The 12358-nt window shown below is 33.4% G+C and overlaps 1 protein-coding gene across 1 annotated transcript in view; it reads left to right on the top strand.

Moving 5' to 3' along the window:
* LOC121424826 (AT-rich interactive domain-containing protein 5B-like) overlaps positions 1–12358 on the top strand; it is a 30359-nt gene that overhangs the window by 1221 nt on the left and 16780 nt on the right. The window lies entirely within an intron of this gene.

The following is a 12358-nucleotide window of genomic DNA, read 5'->3' as shown; positions in this document are numbered from 1 at the left end:
TACAGCTTATTCTGCAATAGGATTAATTTTTTATTACCAAATGCTCTGGAATCCTAATTTATTATTTATACCTTCCCTAATTTATGTTTGATTTCAAGATTACAATTTTTTAAAACAAATTTTTGCGTTTATCTGTGTTATCCTGATATGCTACAACAAATTGGCTCTTCGTTTGCTGATAAAATACATTTTCAAAATTTGTAATGAAAGATATATATTTTTTCTGGGGAAATATGGAACCTGTGTTTTATAAATTCTTTACAGTAAGCTCACTATCCACTTTTCAATGAATAATTGTTTTTATCCTTTGATCCTGGTGAAAATCATACCAAATTAAAATCAGAAATATTAATATAAGTAAGCCCTACATGTAGGCCATACTCTGAAATAAATTTCAATTTTTCTATTCTTCATTCACCCTATCCACTAAACAATTAATGGGCCAAAAGCATCAGCATCAAAGTAGAGGTAATGAAATATATAGGCCTAAAATATTACGTCAGCCACTATGACTGATTAACCTAGACGTAAAATGTTTCCAAGGTAATTGGTTATATACCAGCTTGGCGTTTACCAGCAGAAAATTCTGTCCTGTCGAGTTCCTACGGGAGTTACAACAAACAGAAAATTTATAATTTAACCTGTAGACTGTTAGTGTTGTGTTAATATATTACAAAGGGAACTTTGGAATGTTTGAGAGGGCAGACAATATGTCTGTCATTTTCATCATTTTTTGTTTGATATATTACTGCATCATAATTCACTAGGCTTTTATTCACAGTGAATTTCTTTATGCATTGGCTTCAATATTTATTAGCAATATGAAACTACTAAATTAGTAAACCTTGGAATTACAGAGTTGAGAAAAAAAATTGACAGGAAAAGGCTCATATTGTTGTATTGGGAGGTTTCAAAATAATAGGTGCTAGTGCTAGGTTCTCCAACAGTTTAATTTGGCAACTTCCGAGGTTTGACTGTGATTCTTTTAGTTTTATGTCAATACCGGTGAGACTTGATCTGGTCTCTGCCTGTTAGCGATGCATGCCAACTCATCGTGAGTCACAACTAGGATATCGTTGTGAACCTGGATGTGAGCTGAGTTGAATGTGAGAATGAACAAAAAAATAAAGAGAGAGAGGGAAACCGAGAGAAGATATTGAAGCTTTTTTTGTGACTTTATTTTCGAAATTAGTTAAGTTCTGAGGAATTATCTCAGAGATCTCTTTTGTAAGATTTTATGATAATGACGGTAACACCTTTTCATGTGTCATTGGATGAAAATGAATATCTTTGTTATGGAAAGGAAAGGTAATTAATAGTAATACTATTATAACATATTTGAAAGACTTTATAATAAGTCTCAAGTGGCAAAAGTTATTAATTGCAGATTTCCTTTATACATGTATATTATGTTGCTTAAGTTTTAAACCAACTTTAATAATAAGCTAAAATGTTGCTTTTGCTCTTTTCAAAATACCTGCACCTATCTTTATAGTGAAATTACACTGACATTGGTTACTGAAAACTAGTTGATAGCTTTCATCTTTGAACTTTGCAAATTTAAACCAATCACTATTGAAATTGTACTGTACTTTGTTAAGTACTAAGTTATGATAAAAGATATTTGTACTAAAGTGCACCGTATTAAAAATTTAACAAATTTTTTGAAGGATGTAACTCTCATGAAAAATAAGAGAAAAACAAACCTGTGAGCTTATTTTGCCTGTTGGTCTCAATAACAATTGTTTGCCCCATCAGTGCATTCCTTTAGTATTACATTACATTGTGTGACTGAACAAAGCTCCCCGTTAGTGCCACAGCATCAAGAAGTATGGAGTTTGGAATCACCTTCTTTGTCATGTTAATGATCTCTCAACAATTTTGAAAGCCTACTGATATAATTTAGACATACATGCTGTATGAAATGACTTTCATAGAAAGAGAGAGAAACACACAGCTTTATTATGTATCATAATAGTGTGGCACAAACACCAAGTGGTGTTTGCACTATCAAAACTATTGATTTTAATATACATGTATAGATCATTATAAAAAAGCCACAGTCTATGAGATTATTCCTTCTTCTGAGATATTCATGAATCTTTCCACAACTTCACTTTATAAGAATCATACCTGGGGCCTGTTGTAGAAAGAGTTGCGTTTAAACGCAAGTCAAAAAATCAAACGCAACTCCCAAATGCGCGCTGTTGATTGGTTGAAAATCAAGTTGCGCATGATTTTTAGAGTTGCAATCGATTGCAACTCTTTCTGCAACGAGCCCCAGGCCTCAGAATCCAGAATTTCCTATAGGTTTCAACATTCACTTTCAACTTTGGTTATACTTTGCTGAATGTCAATATTGTTATTATTATTATTATTACTATTATTTTTATTACTCTTATTATTATTATTATGATTATATATATTATTAATATTGTTGCTGTTGTTTTGGTACTGGACTAGTAATTTTATCATGTGGCATTGGGTTGATACTCATTTCAACAGGAACAAGTTCACACCTAACTTTTAATGCTTGTAATTTAGTTATTGTAATGAAAGGATAAATTTCATGTAATTCCAGTGTTCTATGTACACCAAAATGAATAAGTGTGCTCACATTTTTCCAAAATTCTCCATGACAAATTTAATCACCATTTTTTTCATTGAATCTACAATATACTGGTAATGAAACCATTGGAATCTTATTTTCCTACTCTTTTTGTACATGTACACCTGTATGTGTTAATTTTAGAAGATCAAATAGTATTCATGTAGGCCTATGTGTTAATGAAACAACAAAAATCCTTATATAGTTCATGTACATGGGGGGGGGTTCTCCTATATGAAATCACAAGTGTACTAAAGCTTGTGTACAATGAGGACTACTCAATTGAATTGACTGATCTACTGCAGTCTATTCAGAACATTGGTGGCAAAGCCCTATAAAAGAAACTGTTAAACAGCACAGACATATTGTTAAATGTATTGTGCACAAATACAATGGAATCACTATTTTGAGGCTAGTACTATCAATATTGTTTGTGTATCTAGCTCTGTAGAGATATGCGACAATTATGCAGATCTGCATATTTTCCTGGTACGTACATGTTGGATCTGCAGCCACTAAAAACCAAGGCAGACTTTGCTTTTTAATATATAATTCATACCTTTCTACCTCTTATTTGATTGATATATTTTAGGCCTATATATTTCATTACCTCTACTTTGATGCTGATGCTTTTGGCCCATTAATTGTTTAGTGGATAGGGTGAATGAAGAATAGAAAAATTGAAATTTATTTCAGAGTATGGCCTACATGTAGGGCTTACTTATATTAATATTTCTGATTTTAATTTGGTATGATTTTCATTAAATGAAAAATACAAGCAGCTGATCGATGATAGTACTATATCTTTACTCCCCAGAATTGATTACATACGTATAAAGTTCGAAGTCATAATATATTCATAGGCCTGCGTGACATTAATATAAGTGAAACAATACTGTTCGACATTATTGTATATTCATAGGCCTAATGCAGAAATTGAGCAGATAGTATTATGATCTTGCTTTCTATAACTAAACAATCATTAAAGATAGACCTTTATACTGCTCTGTTAATTCTATTGATCATGATCCTACCAACCTGTGTGTGTGTGTATGCGTTCAGCATGTATTTGCACTGGGAGTCACTGTTGATGGTCTGGATCAGTGTGTATTCATCTAGGGGGCGTGAACAAGGCTCAACAATATGAATATTCATGAGGGTAAGAAATACCAAGGCATGAAGGCTTGTTCACAACAGAGACTTCAACCCTGCTAGCTACATGTACATTTTGCAGCTTTCAAATTAAATTTCAGTTTTATGGATAATCAGTCAGTAGGGTTGTATAAAGCTGTACAGTATGTACATGTACATGTAGGCATTCAAATAAATACATGTAGCTTCCAAGTGTGAATGGTAGGTATGAATTATGAAATAAAATCTTGCTAAATGTATTTTAAATAATGGTCTACAGATATACATACATGAAAACAGGCCTTAAATGCCAATTGTTTTCTATAAGAAATGACAACCAGAATTGTGTCTAGATTAAAGTTAGTCTGCAGGTACAGACCTGTATTGAAAATCCAATGTTTTTTCTATCAAGTGAGTCTTGTTTTGTACACTCTCTATTGTATGTAAACCATTTAAACGACTAATCATCAGGCCAGGTAAATAAGTGTCCTCTGTTCAATTTCTTTGGTACAGGTAGATTGATTTACATGTACATGTATGTACACATGTACATGTTGAGTCAGTCATGGCCTTTGAGTGGAACTCTGACCACATTCCTTTTCTCAAACATGAACATTTCAGATTTATACATGTACATACTTGTACATTCCCAAATCCCTACTTTGTAATTGTATATAAAGTTTGTAAACAGATCACAGCACAACCAATATTGGTCTACACAATATTGTGAGAATGGTAGTCCTACATATGTTTAGGATAGAAAGAAGATATAATGAGAATCGAATGAATACTGAATGGATCAGTGAATCAACAAATCAGTGAATAGTATTAGTACATGGTAAAAATACATCACATGAATTTGCATTGTTCCCAATAAATACCAGGGTGTACTCTGGAGTATGAATCACAACATCATTCAGTATTTGTGCCAAGTATTGCACGCGGGAAATTAATCTACAATCATGTACATTGTATACAAGTACAGTACAAGAAGGACAAGATCACACTGCCTATCGTAGAATGCAAACAATGGCCCAAATGCAAAATGCACTCAGCATGGAAATAAAGAAATGTTTTTGAAAATGAGCGTTTTTAAGGACAGCAACAGGAAACCTGTTTAAGGCAGTGATGGTGACCACTTGTCCTGTTTCTTCCGTTTGCTCGCTAGCAAATAGAGCAGGAAGAAACAAATTGTTGGCACAAGCAATAGGATTGTTTAAATTAAAAGTGTTAAATTGGAAGTGAAAGGTAGTCTAGTTGGTATTGTCTTTGATTTCAACTGAGAAAAATCCCTAAGAAATAGAGAAAAATATTTTTTTAAAGGACAGAAAGAATAAAAGACAAAGAAAAACTAAGAAAATAAAGACAGTAACAAAAAAATGAAGGAAGAGAGGGAAGAAAAAAAAGAAGGAAAGAAAGATAGAAAGAAAACAGGGGAAGAAAGCTATTAAAACTCTCATCATAAATAAATCATCAGTTTCATTTTGGCTCAATTAAAGCTCTACGAAAGAAACCAAGACAGTAGGTGGTTTCAGACCGCCTCGAAGTTTGTCGGTTCCAGGTATTCTCTGATCGGGAAATTTACCCCGATCAGAAAATACCAGGTATTTTGGTAATGTGAAAGCAAACTACACGTAATATCCCCGAAAGAAAATACCCGCTAAATAGTAGGTACTTGGCCAAATTACGAGAACTTTTGCGGGGATTTTTCCAAGGTCGCAGGTATTTTGGCGATGTGAAAGCAAATTACGGGAACTTTAGCCCAGCGTGTCGTTGGGCGCGGCGGCGTGGGTGGCTGCTGGGCTAGTGGTTTTTGAATCTCGCGCCTTGCCTGCTTATCAGACCATACTGCGCATGCTCGTAACTTCGGGAACTTATCCCGAAAGGGTATGTTTCAGGGCGGTGTGAATGCAGGAATAATTAATGGGTATTTTTAGTCAAAAAAGTTCTCGTAATTTAACGGGGATTCTTGTGATCGAGGCGATTTGAAACCACCTACTGTATCAACACACACACAAATGCATATGTGGGGCTATCATGTATTCAGAGCGCCGTGCCGGCTGGCGGGCTATCGCCATGGTAGGCATTGCATTGTCACTTGATCGCTCGTTGTGCCTCGCACAAAAATTAGGCTTTATAGTAAAATTTTGTTGTCACTAGCTCTCACACACGGGATACAGTGAGCCAATCGCAACTCAATATTTTATTTTTTCTTTACGCAGCAAACTGAAACCAATTTGAATTGATGGTTTAGCTTTGCGCTTGTGCGGTTAAAAACTTTGAAACTTTTGCCTGGCCAGGTTATAATGTTTTTGAATATCTGATACAGGCTAATCAATATTTTTTTCTCTCTATTTTCAGGGTTCAGCGTGAGAATTCCTATGATCAGCGTGAGTGCATGAGAATCTGGTGAATTGTGTGAGACTCACGCAGATTGCGTGAGAGTTGGTGGTAGCCCTGAGTTAGGTTGGGCAGTTATTAAAATTGTCAAAGGAAATAATCAAATGACATTCAATTTTATCAATAAACCTGCAAAACTTCCAGAAGATATATAACATGTATACCATACATGTACATACATGAATGGGGTACTATTATGACATTAAACTGTATGCATATTTTAAGTAATCAATTGAAAATTTATAATTAATTGTCCGTCTTTATGATCAAATATCTTATATTCCTAAAATTGAATTGGCTTTACTTTTTTTCACAGATTGTCAAAAATTTCAGAGGAACTCAGAGGTATAAAAAGAAAACTGACTTAGAAAAAAGACAAAACATCGACAAATACATGTACATGTATGAGTAGAGTCCTCAGGCTTAAAACCTGTGTCATGTCCTTGTGTATAGAAACTGTATATCGTGCAATCGGCAATTACATACTGTACAATCATTTATCATAACAACATGTTTTAATGTATTATGTCTAATCTTTTTGTGCATTGTGTTTTAAAATGAGGAAACTGAGTGACGAGTGTAATTTCCTCTGTCATGTTATTTCAGATTTCACTTCCGATTCCTTTCATATAATGATGAACCTACTGACCTATTAAAATGTAATTTGTTGTACCCTTCTGTACATGTACATGTGGATACTATTTTTTTACAATTGAAAAGTTACAATTCATCACATTATTCTTGACTTTATTTTTTCATTTGTGTGCACTGTGATAAAAATTTCATTAAACTTGCAATAAAATCAATACTATTTTGTAGTACTACATTGTACATGTAAAAAATAATTGCAAAATAAGCTGTACTCTATGGAATGTTTTCTATATTTACAGTCTTGTTTGTTTATTGTTGATTTTGATGTCTTTTAGTTTACTTTTACTTTTTTGTTGAGATACACAGTGCTTAAATTCTTTATTACGTGTACATGTAGGCCCATTGAAGTGCTCTACACAACAAATTGTCATTTAATAATATATATTTTTTTCCAATTTGAGTACACTTTAATTACATTTATGAATTATTTCTAGAATTTTTTTGTGCTCTTTAATTCAATATTGCAGTGATGATTATGGAAATACCTGTACATGTACCCTAGCGTACAAAACTGGCATCTATGCAAATGAAGATCTCTCCTTAGGAAAGCAAAGGCATGCTTTTGTACATTTATTATTATACATGTAAAAGCCGTAGTGAGCGGAAGATGCAATCACAAGCAATATAATGACCAAGTGCAGTGCATCTGTCTTTGTCAATTTCATGATCATTCCAACAACATACACATGTTGAAATTGTGCAGTGCATACCCTGTACTGTACAAAGATTGTGTATCATGCCGACAGTGTATCTCATTATAATTACTAATCTTGCCCTTTGGTAGATAATGATCAATGTTTCTTGTAGTCTGAGCAATTTGGACTTCATAATTTTTTTTAGCAATATCTTCCTTTAATTTTCCCTTTCTTTGTTATGTTAAAGTCCATTTTGTGACTCCATAAAATCATTTTATACTAGTTTACGAGTTTACTGGTTTACTATGATCCATGGAAATTGATCTCAAATTAGATATTTGATATTGCAAATAAAATGTTATAATATTCATTTACATGTATGGCTTTCACATTCTCTTTTGGCCATCTGTGTTTTTAGATATTTTTGTGCATGTAATCAATACAAAAACTTTGAAATGCCAAAACACCTGATTATGATGAAAATTTAAAAGTTATGCTTTATTTTTTTAAGAATTCTTCAAATCAACTTGTATACTTTGGGATGTACTTTTTAATAAAGTTTATTTTTCCTTGATACAGGGGATTTTTCATGATTAAAACACTTGAATCTTCAAAGCCAATAACCAACACTGTTTTTAAATGGCCAAACACGATGGCTTCCTAAATTCAATGTGACCGCAATAAATGAAAATAGGAGAAGGAAAATTGCAGGAATAGCAATTTGAGCTGCAATAGCTGCAATTGAGTTGATTTGTTGCAAGATTCAAGCACAGAGATCATATGGGGTCATGCATAGAGAATGCTGAAATTGAATCAATGATATTATAATGAGCCATACATACCCTGGGAATAGTCTTTATCTTCAGACTCTACGTGTATCTTCGCTCGCTCGACTATAGGCTTTGTACATGTACCAAATAATTTGAGTTTTTTTTTTTGGGGGGGGGGTGTGGAAGTATAATTTGCTGATCGTCCAAGGCCCTATTGCATGATTACCAGCCCATGACAATTCCGATTGAATCCATGGTTTTTTATTGTTTGGAGTCTCTGGATGATCAAAGTTTTACTACATTACAATGTACATGTACTGTAGGCCTCGATGGCAAAGGTACCAGTATGCATGTAGTTTGTTCAAGGAGTGATAACTCCGTGTTTTTTTTGGGGGGAAAGGACTACCTGTGTAATGCCTGCCTCATTTCTTCATCTACATGTATTTTAGTTTTGAATACAATAGACAAAGTAATAAAATTACAGTACTTTTAAGGTTTAATACCAGACTATGAGCTGATACATATTTTTCAAAATTTAATTAATTTTATTAATTTTATTTATTTATTTATTTATTTATTTATTTATTGATTTATTTATTTATTTATTTATTGATTTATTCATTTTTATTTATTTTATTTATTTATTTATTATTTATTTATTCATTCATTTATTAATCATATTTTTATTTATTTATCTATTATTATTATTATATATTTTTTGGGGGGGATATGAATTAACAACTGCATGTACCTCCTAATATTGATCCAGTTAGTATTTACTATGATCAGAGAAAGAAGGAGAGGGAGGGAGACACCCAGTCACAGAGAGAGAAATAGAAGAGAGAGGAATAGAAGAGAGAGAAATAGAAGAAAGAGAGAGATGTACATGTACACTGGAGAGACGGAGAGATCTACAGAGGGGAGTGTGTCCATGTAGTCTAGTTTTAAGACTACTGGTGTCAAGTTGGCATCTCCAATCTGTGCCAAGTGCACATCCCTGTAAACATGATCGCTCAATGAACACTATTCTGAGGGATATTATCAGAATGAACAATCAATACTCTTGTGTGTACACATTTCGGTTATTCATAATATTGTGCAATAAACCAGTGCTATTGAATATCCAGAATACATTGAGCTTTTATACTCCAGTAGTACACCCATTACACCAGTTTGCATGGTACTGCATGTATATTGTCATCACTTATTATACCGAGGTTTTACAGAGGTGATACCGAGTTTTTTTTTTATACCTAACTGCTAAAGAAAGCATGAATGCCTGTGAGCAAGCAACCAGGGGACCAACGGCTTAAGGTCCTCTCTGAGAGACCTGGTAATGAGGATAAATGCCTTTAATGTAGGCCCTAAATGTATTCCCAATCCCCCCCCCCAAAAAAAATGTTGAGATCTGTAAAAGGCCTATTTCTTATTTTCACACAGAATTACATGCACATGTACATGTACTGTATGATACAGTATTACATTATTACAGTACACATTTCCATGCTGAAATAGTTTATTTTAAACAAAAAGGTCAAGTCAACCCCCCTCCCTTTTCGGCGGGGGGAGGTGGATATTTTCACTGTCCAAATGGGAGAGTGTATGTGTGACGTCCTAGATCTTGTTTGCATTGCCAATAGGAGGTCTGCATTTCCTGCTTTCGTTCCAAGGGTTTCATTCTCCTTTTAAATATCATATTTCCTTCACATTCACATCTTTCTTGAAGTAGTCTAGAACATATTCACACATTTTCTTGCAAAAGTCATATTGTAAAATTTATTTCAAGAATTACATGTAAATCATTAATTGGATTTTGGCTGATGCTCTTTCGCTGTAATAAATCAAATAGGTTTCATTTTGTGCTCTTTTTAAAAATTATCTACAATGTATATTTTGGGCTTATATTTTTAACTTTGAATAGTGAATAAAAAAAAGTAGGCTAGTCCTTCAGCGATGTGACTGTAGTCTGTCACAATATGATGTGTGGTGCATGTGATATTTATCAGTAACTGTACATATATACGCGAATTGTGATATTTTCCAAATCCCAAAGACAGTCTACAATGCACTGCCTGTCTTGCAAATCGGTTGAGAGTTTCACTTGGGAATTCATATCCGTGGTTACACCAGCACCCCACCCATCTCGGCACTCCTGCAGAAGAGCCACCATAGCTTTAGCACAAAGCCAGCTGTCAAATAAAGCGATCATTGCATCTCCCCATCATCATCTAATTCTAATAATGGATGCAAATACATGCTGTTGACGTGAGCATGGCGCTGTGCTTATCCAACAGACGTATTAACCACACACAATTAAATAAATGATGAATACACGATGTATAAAGGGATGAAATAACATTCATCTATAAAAGCGAATATGAGCTGCTCACATCCCTCTCTTTCAATTACATATGCATCATGAACCAGCTTGTAAAATGTCATATCAATCCAGGACATACACGCCTGCATATTGAATTGAAATCAGTTTAATATAGGCATTCATTTTATAGGCAATACCTTGTCATTGCCATGTTTGAGTACAGATACTGGTATTAGAATATAATTTGAGAAAAAAAAATGAGTTGGTATCTCACTCTGTCGCCATCATGTTCCTCATTGCTAATTGTTGGTGATTGTGTACACTGTATAAAACACTTTTTGTGATTTTTTTTTCAAAGCAGAATTTAAATAAAATGATTTCTTATTTTAAAAAATCTGAGTTCGTTGAAATTTCAGCATTATTCTTTCAAATAAATTTTTTTGAGATATACAGACTACATTTCAGCTCATTTCTCTGGTATTTATTTATTTTTTTAAATTTATTTATTTGTTTGTTTGTTTGCTCGTTCGTTTGTTCGTTTGTTTATTTGTTTATTTGTTTATTTATTTCTTCTTTCTTTGCGATGCCAGTGAACAAAATATCTAATAAATTACAGGTAGATAGATACACTGTATATGCAACTTTTAATCCACCCCATTATAAAAAAGCAAAAAGGAATTTCTCATTGATTTGTACAGTACCAGTCACAAATCTTTGACTTACTATTACCTGTTTCAACCAGAGAACAATAGATTCGGTCTACTGAATCTATTGTTCTCTGGCTGAAACAGGTAATTAATAGTGAGTCAAAGAATTGTGACTGGTTGTGTACATACATGTACTGTACACTATAAAAGCTATTCTAGTTTTTTAAGGAGTCGGGACTCTGACTTTTTTACAAGGAAGAAATAAATAACACTTGTGATCTCCGGAAGAGCCAATGAATGTATATTCAGTGCAAACTTGTAATTTCTTCAGCTACTTAACATAGATTCAGAAAGAAATCCGACCTGAGTTGATTTTCATGGCATAATCCCTGTTCTTCTCATCAAGCGTGGATTTGTAATAAAGCAGCGCGTTGATAGCTATTTTTACGTTGTTGAACATGCATTACTGTACTGTACCCAAAGACACACACCATCTCTGACAGGGTAGCTATTATTGAGATGCAATAGATAATGTAGGATGCAATAAACACATGTACAGTATTCTACACATTCTTCAGGTTCATATAATACTTTTCATTTATTGATTTTGGATATTTTTGACTGGCATCTATGACATTGTTTATTAACTCTAGTCTCCCCATTTAGAGTATGCATGTGAATCTACAATTTTTAAATGATTTCCACTTAATTCCAACATATTTAATATAGATTTTGTTACAAACAGTATGTACCTTCATTAAATTTTGTATTCTATTATTTTATTTTTATATTAAGCAAGCATCTGTAGCCTCCTATCATTATAACCTACATTTGCAAATATGAGAATAATCAAATTGTCAAATCTTATTCATATAGGGCCTAATACAAATTTGGGATCCGTTAAAATCAGTTTTATTATTTATATGCCGTATGTACAGGCATCCTAGTGAATTAATGGAGATGTACACTGTACATGTATGCATCTTTGTAGATTTTCTCAACATTCTTTGACCTGATGGTGAATAATAGTTTTGAAATATTCCTAATTAATCCACACCAAATAAAATCACCTTATTTCATTACACTCGTTATTGACCCCCACAAGACATAAATGCAGGACCTACATGTACATGTTCGTACATTGTTTGCTACCCCCCCCCCATGACTTCCCTCCTCCCAATTTGAATTTTGAATGA

The sequence above is a fragment of the Lytechinus variegatus genome, chromosome 12, assembly GCF_018143015.1.
Source record: "Lytechinus variegatus isolate NC3 chromosome 12, Lvar_3.0, whole genome shotgun sequence".
In the NCBI taxonomy this organism is placed as follows: Eukaryota; Metazoa; Echinodermata; class Echinoidea; order Temnopleuroida; family Toxopneustidae; genus Lytechinus; species Lytechinus variegatus.
This window is presented reverse-complemented; position numbering and strand designations above follow the sequence as displayed.